Source organism: Zootermopsis nevadensis, unplaced genomic scaffold (genome assembly GCF_977971745.1).
Source record: "Zootermopsis nevadensis isolate Lab colony 2312 unplaced genomic scaffold, Znev_1.0 Znev_ptg000061l, whole genome shotgun sequence".
NCBI classification, from domain to species: domain Eukaryota; kingdom Metazoa; phylum Arthropoda; class Insecta; order Blattodea; family Termopsidae; genus Zootermopsis; species Zootermopsis nevadensis.
This window is the reverse complement of record NW_028259192.1, coordinates 10,730,498-10,743,862: the sequence shown is the minus strand read 5'-3', so window position 1 is coordinate 10,743,862 and position 13,365 is coordinate 10,730,498. Positions and strand designations below refer to the sequence as shown.

At 38.5% G+C, this 13,365-nt stretch overlaps 2 protein-coding genes across 2 annotated transcripts in view; one reads left to right on the top strand and one right to left on the bottom strand.

The window, feature by feature from the left end:
* The window catches only part of Sobp (Sine oculis-binding protein), an 83,473-nt gene that overhangs the window by 18,992 nt on the left and 51,116 nt on the right, over positions 1 to 13,365 (bottom strand). The gene's annotated exons all lie outside the window — the stretch shown is intronic.
* LOC110838571 (E3 ubiquitin-protein ligase sina-like) overlaps positions 1 to 13,365 on the top strand; it is a 127,948-nt gene that overhangs the window by 80,300 nt on the left and 34,283 nt on the right. The window lies entirely within an intron of this gene.

Sequence of the window (13,365 nt, the reverse complement as noted above, 5' to 3'; positions counted from 1 at the left end):
GAAATTAAAAATCAATAGAGACCCCCACATATATATAATAAACACGTGTTGACAATTTTATGGGAGAGCAGAGAGGGAATTTATGCACAGTTAAAGGCTGATATTTTTGACAAGGTTTATATATTAATCCCACAACGTTCACCCTCACTGCCAAAGTCAAAGTTGACAAACTCCAAATTAAATGTCCCTGAGAAACTAATAGTCGCTAAACAGATCGAAAAATTCATCGTATTTTATTAAACCCGACATTTCGTTAATTCATAATATCTGCATACAAATCCGTCATGTCCTGACTCAGTTTGACCCATCCCACACCCTCGCCGTAGTTAAATGCTAATCCTAATATTGTCTCTTCCATTCAGCATTTTCAACAAAAATTCTGAAAAGCCAGTTATTTAATCTATAGAAGCCGAAGCTCGTCTAAATCATATTTAAAAAAAATTATTCCGTAGCTCACCCATTGAAAATATCGAGTGTTTACTGTCGTTAAGGAAATAATCTCTGTTTACAGTGAGAATCATACGAAACCCACAAGGACAAAATTAAAGTTTATTGACAGTTGAAGTAGGTGGTACATACAGTCACCATTGGGTTTTAAAGAATTAATAAATTTCTTGCTAGCCTCTCCTGACGATGGTCACATGTAAAGCCTGCTACCATTTTAAGCACAACACTTATCGTGGTTATTCTGGATTGTGACTGCGTGAGGACTCTTACCGACGTTTCAGAGAAACGTATTGTCTCCATCTTCAAAGCTGAAGACGGATTCACTATGTTTTTCAGAAATATCTATCCGCCTACGAGTCTACACATCCCAGAAGAACAAAACCGACTTCACTTCCGCCTTGACAACCTCAAATCTCACGTAAAACACAATGGCCCACCTCCGTTGAAGGAACATCCTACCAGCACCGAAAACTCCGTCGATATGGGCTGTAAATTAATATTGCCATCATTACACATGCACAGTTTGTACAATTTCATTGTAAATCTTGGCAATTCTGCTCTAGGGGGATATGAGTTTACGTCCACAGAACTGTATATGTGTTTATGAAAGCGGCTGCAAGATGGGACGAGCGGGCGGCCATGTGAAACATTCATTATGCTTGCTGAAACTGACAGAAACTAAATGTTTACGCAGTGAATTCTTAGAAGAAAAATAAATGAGTCATTTTCGTGTTCTATTACCAGATGTCGGTCTCTCGCTCCAAAGGAAGGGCATCGTACTGAGGACTTTTGAACACAGAGAATTAAGGAAAATATTCGACATGGGACGAGGTAACAGAAGGTTTAAGAATCTAACATAAAGAGAAAGATTAGTTTTTTTATTATTTCAGAGCTTGGACTTCGCAAAATATAATTCTGGTCACAAAATCAATGTTGATATGCGTGTACATTACACCGCACAGGTTAGTAAATGCGTTCAAATATAGAAAACCACTAGGGACGAAAACTAGGGAGATCTATGCGTTTAGGTGAGGTTAAGTGTAAAACGGATCAAAGGGGATTGACGAAATATACATTAAAGTTTTCCATTGGATTCAAGTGACAGCTGTTGTAAACACGCTGCCCGGTCATTAGCTTCTCAAAGTGTACCCAAACGGAGATTCGAACCAAGGAAACTTAGGAGATTTAACAGTACACCGAGACTTGGTGAAGCATAGAGTAAAAATGCAGAGTAGCTTGGTCTTGTCACGGCGCCACTGACAATGATAGGCGGATTAGCCTAACTAAAAGGTCATTTCATTCCACCGTCATAATTAGTAGGGGGATAAGACATTATTCGTGATGTATGAATCATAATGTCCGCACTCCACGTGAAAGAACAGAGAAGGAGCATTAAGGGGGCTAAACATACGGCGCACAGACAAATCTTGGTAAAATATCAGTGCCCCATATAAATTTTTCGCCCACAAACACTCGGACTTTGCTGAAATCCGTCTGTCCGTTTCTGTTTCTGTACGTCTTGGTGAATACAGAAAATGACAACACTTGATGAAGTGATTTGTTTAGCTGTTGTTTCAAGTATTGTTGAAATAGTACCTCGAGACGAGAGATGAAGATGATGTTCTGACAAATATAAGCTCTAATAGAAAAACACTATTTTAATGATGACTGCAATAAATTAAAAATTTTGTACTACTACTGGCAGTGTAAAATTTGCCCTCCTTTTTCAATTTCCTTTTTCTGAAAAAGTAGATAAATATTACTAAAAAGTGTGTGTCGCAATCGAAATTTCTTAATTGTTTGGGAGAGCGTGTTTGTGATAATTCCATCACCAGAATCTGAACTCTTTCTATAATTACAAGGACTCCCATAATGTTTTATTGACGGAAATCACTAATACAAAATTAATTTAGGTCGATCTTGGAGTGACGGTGGTATTATATAAGATAGTGACGTGTACTCTAAAATAAAATGTTATAGATTATGAATAACAGCACAACTTACAGAAACGTATAGGGCCTTAAAGTGCATACATTAAAGAATGGTCTGGAGCTTAAATGTGGCATTGGAATCTCTGAAAGCGATCAGCAATGTCAGTACTGACTGATTAATTCAGTGCACGTAAGTACAAATTTTTATTAAATCTGTTTTATATTTATTTAAAATGTCAATCCATATAACACCAGATTTAAAGTTTAAAAAAACTTTAATATTCATATAATGGCATATATATATCTGAACACAAAGAATAATTCATGGCTTAATATCACCACCGTTGAAAGTTTTTCCTTGAGGTAACCCAAAAGGAATAAGTCGCAAGGTTTATGTCTGGTCTATTGGTTGGCCACGTCTGCCAAAGTTCATGGCCAGCAGATATCGGCTCTTCATTTCAGGTTTCGCGACAAAAACCTTGTATGCATTTCTTATCGTGTTACATCGGTTGTGGGAAAAGGCATTTCCTCGTTTATAAGACCCCGACTTCAGTAATTTTAAAATGTGAAAAATTCGTAATAAAATATATAAATGATGGTGTATATAAATCTAATAATTAGAAAAATGTTTTATATGGTTATCTAAAACGTTAGAAAAATTATCCTTTACTCTGTATAAAGCCGGAATGGAATGTTACATGTATGTAGGATTTGAGGTTTTCACAACGGTGAATCCGAACATAGCTGTCTTCTGGGTTGTTGCGCCGTGTAGTCTGGTAGAAGTTTACCGGCATTTCATAGGTCCTTGCTGCCTCCATCATCAGGGATGCAGCAAGGACCTCTGAAACGTCGATAAACTTCTACCAGACCACACGGCGCAACAACTCAGAAGACAGCCTTCTGTTACATATAATTTTAGACGTTTTTAACAGTGTAGATTGCTGACTGACTGTGCGTGCCCACACTACGAGGAGGGCAGGAGATGTTGGCGTTTACCGCTGTCTCGAGAGGTGCCTCCCCTCTCTACTCCAGCTGTTGATAGTTGCAACGTTCTTTTGTTTCTCCGTGAGCGTACAGATCACACAAACACCTTGATTATAACTCCTTATTATTCTGATACAAATTATAGATTACTACAACGCACGGCAAAACAAAACAAAATTTGTTTTGTCCTTGCCGAGAAAAGCACATTTTAAAAAACTTTGTTGTCCGAAAGGTTTCTCGTGACTTTTACATTTTGTTTCACAACTGACCTTGGCAAACAGTAATGTCGCGTACGGATTGGAAATGGACAAATGTATTTTAAGTTTTACTTCTTTTAATATTCCTACTGATGGGGAAAAATCTAACAGGGTTACCAGCAACACAGAAGAAGTTAAAAATGTGTGTTAATAATTTGACTACAAATGTCGTATGTAAAACTTTTAATAACTTGAACACACAGCGTAGATCCCCCGAAGATGGCTTTAAGTAGGTGTAACTTGTAGTGAGTACATGTGAACCATATTCGACGGCATTAATGTAGCACAGACTAAATTTATACTAGAGTTCACTATTTAAGGAACCCCGTTTGACGCGAAAAAGCGTAAATCGAAAATATTTTGTGCATAAACCAAAATGATAACTTCGGATTAACGTTCGCCAATGGGTTTCTTACTGCTAAACTTGATAATATAATTTTATAAACTAAAACTTAAATTGTGACAAATAAAATGTTTACGTAAGTGAGGATTCTGCGTTACAAAGTCTGCTTAGTCTACAGTATATACGGAGAGGCACAGTAGCACGTTTGACCATAAATGCATATAAAATGTTAGGTAGGATGTGTAGCTGTGTACTGGAATCATATGATGTAGTACAAGATTCATTGTCAAGCTCTAATGAATACGGTAATGATCATCTGGGCGTACAAAATTCAGATAATCTTGTAATTACCTGAGCAACTAACAGCTGTTCAAGACGGAATGTGCTTAGAGTCCAGAGAAGATGAATATTAAGGACTTCCGGTAGTGGAATTTTGCATCTATTATTTTTAGCCTCCAGCTTGTTAGCCGCGTTCTTGAGTCAATGGTTCACAACCTGTTGATGCTGATGATACATTAGAAACAGGACAGAGAACAAAAATGCACTACTTGTAACAATTTTGTTTTCAACAGAATTGTTTTCCCAGTAAAGGGAACTACATTCCAAGCAACTTTTGTCAGAGTTGATCAACACAGAAGTAGTTATTTATTATTCGTGGCAGACTCGGTCAACAAACTGAGTCCATACAAATACAATTGTAGCAAGGGGTGGGGTTAGGTACCTTCTTCGTCTTTGTCGTATATAACACCACCACCAAAAGTAACTGTTATTGCCAATGCCACTAAATTCTGCTTCTAAGTTTCAATACTGTTATGCTTTAACTAATTTCTACAATACACTCAATTTTGGATAATAATACGATATTAACATTTATTTTATTTTATCAAATCTAAAACTTCTTGACGATGGTGAAGAGTCAATTGAATAAAAATTTACTTGGATATTATCCATCGTCTAGTAATAAAACGTAAAAAACGTAAAAAACGTAAAACGACGTTTCGGAGATGAGGCTCTATCTCCGTCTTCAGGTTCCTACTCAGTTGGGCCCACTAGATAGGGATTAGCTCTATCTAGTGGGCCCAACTGAGTAGGAACCTGAAGACGGAGATGGAGCCTCATCTCCGAAACGTCGTTTTACGTTTTTTACGTTTTATTACTAGACGATGGATAATATCCAAGTAAATTTTTATTCTATTTTATTTTATTTTAATTTAATTTAATTATTTTTCTCCAAAGCCTCGATACGTTTGATAGTGAAATCTTCGAGTGCCACAATAAGAATTTCTTATCAGCCTTATCCATATCTCTTGTCAGGGCATAGATTTGTTTTAAGTAATTACTGAGTCAACTGATTTGGTTTATTTGTTGACACTGTCAGTCGCTCGGACTACACGGTTTTGTTGTCACAATAACAGTGATCGCAGTATATTTTGATGATGTTGGAGTAACGGGAATTGTGAATGTCATTTTCGAACAAATATGTTCATCCTGAGCTAAAAACATTAGTCGCTCATCTTTAGTTCCTATTTTCGGCTTATTCTCATATCGCACAGCAAACTGAGCCTGGTAGTTATTAACGCTATTCAAGCAAAGTGTTCTGTCTCGTTGGGTTAGGCCGTTAGTCTCTCAGTTGCTTGGTTAGTTACCATCGGTTAATCACTTCGTGTGTTTCACGCTTTACAGCACTAACGTAATATTGCATCGGAGACATTTCGCTTAAAAGATTTAAAAATTTCAAGGTTGTTAAAGTGACATTTACTATTGACACGGGAGGGGAATTCCCTTTGGACATTGATTGATCCTCAAGGTCATCTTCAGCATGCATGTCATATAAATTTAATGTTTTTCGTGTATTCCGCGTCTCATCGATACGAAGTGAAACTTTGACAAATTGATCGACGTATGAAAACATACGGGACTGGAAATTTTTAAAAAGAAAAAGAAAAAAAAACTTTATTCACCTGGTCGAGAAGTTCTCAGCTTTTATGGAGACCTGATATTCATATCCGCGTACATAAAAGCGCACCATCTGAATTTAGTCTACATTCAACCACATTTGCGCAACATCATCCTTCCACCGTTATACATTTTTTGAGCCTCCGTCGTAATTCTGCGTATTAAGGTTTTTGTTACGCTGAGCCGATACCAATGACTTGAATGATTATGAATGATTTTTTGATTATTGTGTTCTGTCGTATGTTGTGATAACATACGTTGTTATAAGTCATTAAATGCACTTATCATACTGTATGCTATTTTAATAACACAGTGCTAAGGCACACGATGACACGAGCATAAACTGCTAGGTGTTTGTTCTTTAATTTATTTACTGTTTACTTAATAGGTAGATGGTGTCAAATAATTACAGGATTAGCGAATAACGGATCGAAAATTATTTGGAAGGGATCGTGTCCTAATTTAAGATACAATCCTCTTTGTTTGTACTAAGTGAGCAAAGCGACGAAAAATCTCAGCCATGATAACCTTTCTCCGGACTGATATTTAAACCCTGGACCTCTCGAATTCAAAGCAAGAGTCATAACTACTCGACTGATGCCCCATAGTAAATAATGTCGTCTCATACAGCATGACGCCTACGCCGACATGCATTTATCGATAGTCGCATACGGAGTGGTGTTACCGCAGGCTAATTATACCACTCACTAGCCTGCGGACAGCAGGATATGTTTCGCCACACATTGCACAAGGAGTAACATAAATTGTTAGGTATATAAACAGGATTTTATTTCTGCAGTAATTCCAAGCTGCTCCTCTCCCCTCCCTGGAGCGCGCTGGGAGATATTTCATTACAAATTTAGCTTTGCTTCAACCAATAACAGATGCCCATTTTTTAAAAAGATCTTGACACCGGATTTTATATGTTTCAAATGTCTGTCAGGTTGCTTTCTACGCGTCTGTTGCAAGAAGTGCATAAAATGATAAATAGATCGCGTCTGTCCGTCCATAGGCACTATACATTTTACTTTGTTCAAAATGAAATTATATTATTTTCTCATAACACGACCTCCAATACATATAACTGGTACTTGACATAAAATATTTTTTCCAATAAGACCTACAACCTTAATTTAAAAACATTTTGTATATTTTAGGTCTCTTCTGAGCCTGGATATTTCATGAGAAATTATCTGTTGGTGGTTTCTTCGCTTCATGTTTTCCAACAGAAGTTGTGTAGGCATTACAACCTTTCCTTGCGTGCTACATGTACTGCTCATCTCACCCTTGGCTGAATCACCGTACGTCGTTGTAGCCTGAATACCAACACAAACGAAAAGATGATTATTCTCCTCGACTGTTTCGTTACAAAGTTTAAATATTTGACCGTATTCGATTTCTAGACATAAAATCAACAATTTTGTTCACGAGACTCTGAAATCAGTCTTTTCCCCGAATGAAGGACGTGGTATAAAAAATAACTCTTATTACGCACACCCCTGCATAGCTATTTTAATTGTTCATATTTTTTTGTTTCATCCATCTTCTTCCGTCGACCTTGCTTCTTTGTAGCATCTTTGTTGCTAATTACAGTGATAAATACGAGTAACTTGAGGTGAGCAGTTTTTAATAGAAAAATTACATAGTAGCCTGTGTGAGATTATATCGCCTTTTCCTGCCGAGAGACCGGAACTCCAGACTGCCGTGTAGAGGGAGGAGCTGACCGGCATGATTTTCCCCCCAGAGCGATTGTTAGTACCGGCTTGCTTTTTACAGCAAAGGAAATCTCCTTAGAATGCGAGTCCTTGTATTGACTAAAGTTCTGTTCTTGGAAACCTAGGCGCCGCTTAAGATACGAAGTAGGCCGGAAGACCAAGTGAATTCTCACGACTACGGACATGATCCGTTATAAAAAGATATCACTGATTCTAAAAAAATGCCTGATGTCAGAGTTCTTTAATTCTTCAATCCAAAGGGGGAAGCCGCTCAAACGCAAAAAGTAGGAACATGATCAAGTGGCCACCTTCCGGTCTATGGAATATCCTGACAGCGTTCTTCTGGGTTGTGACGTCGTGTATACTAGTAGGCAGATAACGTTTCAAATAAACACAGTTTCCACAAGACGACCGTATTCTGACTAGTAGCACCGCGTAGTGTGTAAGAAGTTTACCGACGTTTCAGACGTGCTCGCTGTCTCCGATACACTTATCGCTCCTTCTGAAACGTCGGTAAACTTCTACCAGACTACACGGAGCAACAACCCAGGAGACAGACATCTTCAGAGTCACCGCCATGAAAACCTCAAATATCACATAGTAGGAAACTAATTAATTTTATTTTGCAATAATATCTCAATTTGAGAATACTTTCATAAACAACATACTGAACGGTTTGATGATATGAATTCTATTCCACTTTTTGTAGACACATTTTTTTTCTTCCACGGCTGTTATGTTTTTTAAATATGGTGGGTGGCCTTATGATGAGCATCAACGTTGGTAGTGTACGGGAAAATAAAACTTTTTACCTTGGCAGGAACATGTCCGTATTGATATGACCATAAACCCTGAAGACGACAAAGAAATGTAAAAATTCCTTCCGAGTGAATAAAATAAATTCCTTTCAGTACCACCTGACAGACGAGACAATTAGGTCAGTTGTGTCCGAAAGAACAAAAACATAAAATGACCCTCCTTTGTTGTCGCGTCAGAAGACAGGAGGACGAGTGTGCTGTTGTTACCGCTGGACACAAAAGAACTCTGCCCCCAGCTGTAAACTGAACCGTCGGGGTCGAACGATTAACTGGAACAACAGTTAAAATTACGCCACAAGCAGTCTTCTAGTTCATCATTCGGTATCATCTTCCCATCCGACGCCATATTACATATGAAGCTGGAAAAAAAACACCCCATTTTAAATCTGAAAATTACTATAAGTCCCATCTGTTTTAACAGTCAGTAAGTCTGGATTTTTTGTGTGCTTCGCATGATTTACATAACAAACAGCGTTTATTTTTTAAACAGCGTTAACAAACTGATCTTTTTAATGGTAAAGTGCCGTGTTTTCTTTTCGGTACGGACTGAATTCTTAAATATTATTTAGACACGCTTCGATTTTGAAGTGTTAAACGAACATCAAGACGACAGTGAGTAGGTATTCTCACAGCTGTGAAGATATCGATGTTCGGAGTTTTTTCATTAATAGTCGCTTACGAGCCAGAATGGGGTACTGAAGTCTTTGTCCGCTGATCTCCCATCTGAATCAAGTGCTGGTGTTAAGAGGAGCTAAAACTCCATTTTGGTCATAAGTATTCATGCTGATTTGATAAAACATAAGGTACCTTAATCGATTCCCAACTGTTCGTTACCCTCGTCTGCATTAGCCTCGCAGCAAATGAATGGATCGCTTAAGTCTGTACCGTACACTATATGGTGGATGTGTTCGGGGTATCCGACGCCCTGCTCCGATGTCTCATCTCTATTTTTGTCTCTCTTACTCTTGGTTAACACCGACGGTCGGCGGACGGAGAAATGGGCCACCAGCCATCCAACACCGCCTGCAAGCCATTTGATACCTCACCGCCACACCACTACGTGTTGGATAATGTTAGCCCAGTATTATAAATAAATATCTACATACCATTATATATAGCTTACAGCAGCAAAAGCTGAAGCTAATTTCAGTACCAGCCTGTGTTGAACGCCACCCCCCCCTACACCCCCCAGTCAGTTCCGCCTATTAAAAAAAAAGATCAACACATTTCCTCACACAAAGAAAAGTTGTAAAGTTTATTCTGACTGTATAAAAACGTCTGGACATAAATATTCGCGATGTGAAATGTAGTACTTCGCATGGGTTATGATTCTTGGTTGAAATTTATGTTTTACTGTTGAGCATACAAGCTAGCATATACTGGGCTTCGAAAATGGTGGATATTATTTATGCTCTAAGCTCGGAATATCTGAGGTTCGATAATCGAGATCGGAGAGTAATTTTCTTGTTTCCTAGCTCTAAATGCGGGCTGAAAAAGAACGGCCCACGAAGAAGTTTAATTCGTAACGCAGTGATGCTCATGTATCCAATGGCCTGTTTTTAATAATACACGTGTTTAAAATCCCTAACTTATACATTCTATGCAAAAGGCCCTGCATCGCAGAAATATACTTCTAATAAATCAAACCGACGTTTCGGCATACTTAGTATGTACATAATGTTTCATTTCCCAATACAGCTGAGACATTAAAATGACTAGCTACATACTGAACGATCAGGGATCGATTCCCGGCAAGAGTATAGATTTTTCTCCTCGCTACCACGCCCAGACCGTGTATAGTTACGTCAAAGAACGGATCAAAATGAACCAAATCATTCACCGATTAGACCCTGGGCTGAGTTCCAATGACAAGTCGTTGACTCTCATAATTTTTCCTTCGTGGACCCGTCTCATTCGACAATCAGTTCATGGAATCTGCACAGTCTTCCTTAACGAGTCGGACAACAGAAACTTTGTATTCTGACGAAGGCCAGTGGTTAAGTACGTACAATGAAAGGGCGCTGAAATCTATGGCCAGTAAAGCGAATACGTAGATCGTAATAGCAAAGAAACTGTTGAACGGGACAGTTGCTACTCGCCACGTAGCCATTCGCCTTGGTTGAGGTATACCGACCTTAATTTGCAGAAAACAAATTCCTTCTTAAGAAGACAATACCCGCTCAGCTGATCAATAAATTTCTGTTTTATGGAACCCGAAAGTTCCTTTCCGTGTTTACATCAGCCGGCCACTGACCCGTCTTGAGCCATAGTCCTCAAGTCCTGGTTGTATCTGATCCGTTTTCAGTAAACTTCCATCTACTCATAGGTCTCCTAAGTACACTCTTTCCTACAGATTTTCTGACTAAATTAATTAGGCTACGCATTTTTGTATCTCCTACACGCTAATTCCTCAAATCCTGGTCAATCAGCTCTAAATATAGTTAGTCTTAAGATTCTGATGCAGTTAAATAATTCTGCGTATAATATTTATACGCGTAAATTTATAATATTACAATCGTGTAAATTTTGTGATGCAAAATAATATTGGATAAAGGAAAATTAGTCCATTACTTAGCCCAGTATTTGATGAACAATACAAAAATTAATCGTCTTATTCTGAAGAGATAAAAGTGCGTCATTGTAGTGTAGAATGCTGACCACATCAAAAGACTGGATTTCAAAGTATACAAACACATGCCATGTTACATTTAAGTCAACATTGGTCTCCTGGACGCTTCTGGAGGTACCTACAGGTTGGTTGTTGCTACTTAAACGTTTATGTAGGGAAATAACAAAACTTGAGTGTGCTTGGGAATATTTTGTACATTAAAGAGAGGAAATCGCTAGAGCTTCATAACGTGTAGGTTTAACGTTCAACAGTACTATCACGACAATAAAATTAATGACGATGTGATGGGCACCGCGTGTAGCGCGCATGGTATGAGGAATGTATAATATAAAATTAGGGCCCAAAACTCTGAAGGAAAAAATCACTTCAGACACGTAGACGTGAATGGGAAGGGGCTATTAAAGAAATGGGATGAATGTGGATTAGATTAATTGCTGCTAGGACAGTGATCTCTTGTGAAAACATTCGTGTTTCCTAAAGAAAGCAAGAAATGTCTTAGCTGATCTCCTACCAGTTTCAAAATGGCTATGCTCAACGGAATTTGCTAAAACAGGACGGAAAAAGACAACTTGGAAAATGTAGGTGTAAATTTGAAGATAATATTAAAATGGATCTTATAGATATAACATGTGAAGCTCTGAACTTGATTTCTACAGCTGAGAACACGGGACAGTTGCCGAATACTTTGGGTATATTAATACACCTGTTCTATAAAAGCTGGGGATTTCTTGACCAGTTGAGCTACTATTCGGTTCTGAAGAAGCACCCTGCTCCATGGAGATAGTTATTTTGACTGGGTGAATTTCATTTAAAACGCGCGTCAATCAGAAACCAAGAATCTGTGCTCTGAAAATCCACATTATAATCGTGCAACTGGTAAATTGCTGTATGAGATCGCTTCGTAAACCAGAGTGTCCTTTGTACTTGTCAGCAACTTTGGTGACTGGCGCCGGCAACTACGTCATTCTGACCGTCACAGATCTGCTCCATTATGACGGTACTTCAGTCCTCCTGTCCGTACCGACACGCAGTTGGCGTGACTTGATGACGTAGTCAGTTCCCTACAGAACCTCAGGTTGTAATTAAGGTCGCCAGGTAGACGGTGACCACGCCCACAGCCATACAGGGGCGGGGGGCACTTCGAGGGGGGCGTGCCGCCACTAATAACGACCCCGCGCCTTCAGTGGGCCGTGGGAAGAATAGCCAGCCGTGTATAGACGGCGGTGACGACGAAAGGACGGCGAAGGCGGAACGAGGCTCGGGTTCATTGTACCGCTCCACTTCACCATTTGCTTTGTACTGAACATGTCCGATTCTGCAATGGTGGCCCTCCGGCAAGTACAATACGACAGAAATGTTAGGAGTCACGTGGTCACCGCATTGGAATTACCGTGTGATAAACTCCCCAATACGCCTGAACGCAAATCCAGTTCATTTCGAAACTGAAAGCCCAGCAACTAGAACGCAAATGTTCCATGACTGAGAACAACTACAATGAAGAAAAATGGATTTACGTCTAGTTTCAAACAAAGAAGACAAGAATTCAAAGTGTAGGCTTAATATTTTGTAAAAGGCTTCTTTTCGATTATACATACATCGTTGGTCATGACAACCTTGAAGCAAACAATACAAATATAGGCTATTTATATCTTATGCATATTATTACAATGTTTAGATCTTGCGAGAAATCGATGTCTTTGTGAAAAAGGTTGAACTTTTTTGATTCAAAAATCTCTACTCATGGTTTGGTAACTTTGTGTTGTCATTCAAGCTAAATAATATTTAAATTATGAATGCATACAACGATTAGAAATTTCTTAAAGTATGAAATTTAATAATTATACGTAACTACAAACCCTCTTCAACAACAGATGAAGGCAGGCACCTTTTATGCGAATCTGAACTACCCGAGTGTCTGAAATCAATTTCGTTATAAGTTCACTGCATCTAAAAATGTTTCACATGAAAGTTGTAGGTTGTAGCAACATCTGCTACTATATTTTCTGTTTCAAAAACATTTGTTTGTATGTAAGACGTGCAGTTTCTGAAGAAACAGATAAAGTTTGATTTTTGACTGGATCCATATTTTATCAATACGAACCAAAATAAAATTCAGTCAACGACACGCAGGTTAGCATCATAGTAACAGTAGTATTTTCGAAGATAAATCATTCTGAAGGACGGACAGTAAGCAGTTTATTCACTTTGTTACTAGTCAAACAACAAATGTGTTGCGATTTAGTAACACAGACGCCGTCATATTATATTCCCTTTTCCTAAAAAAA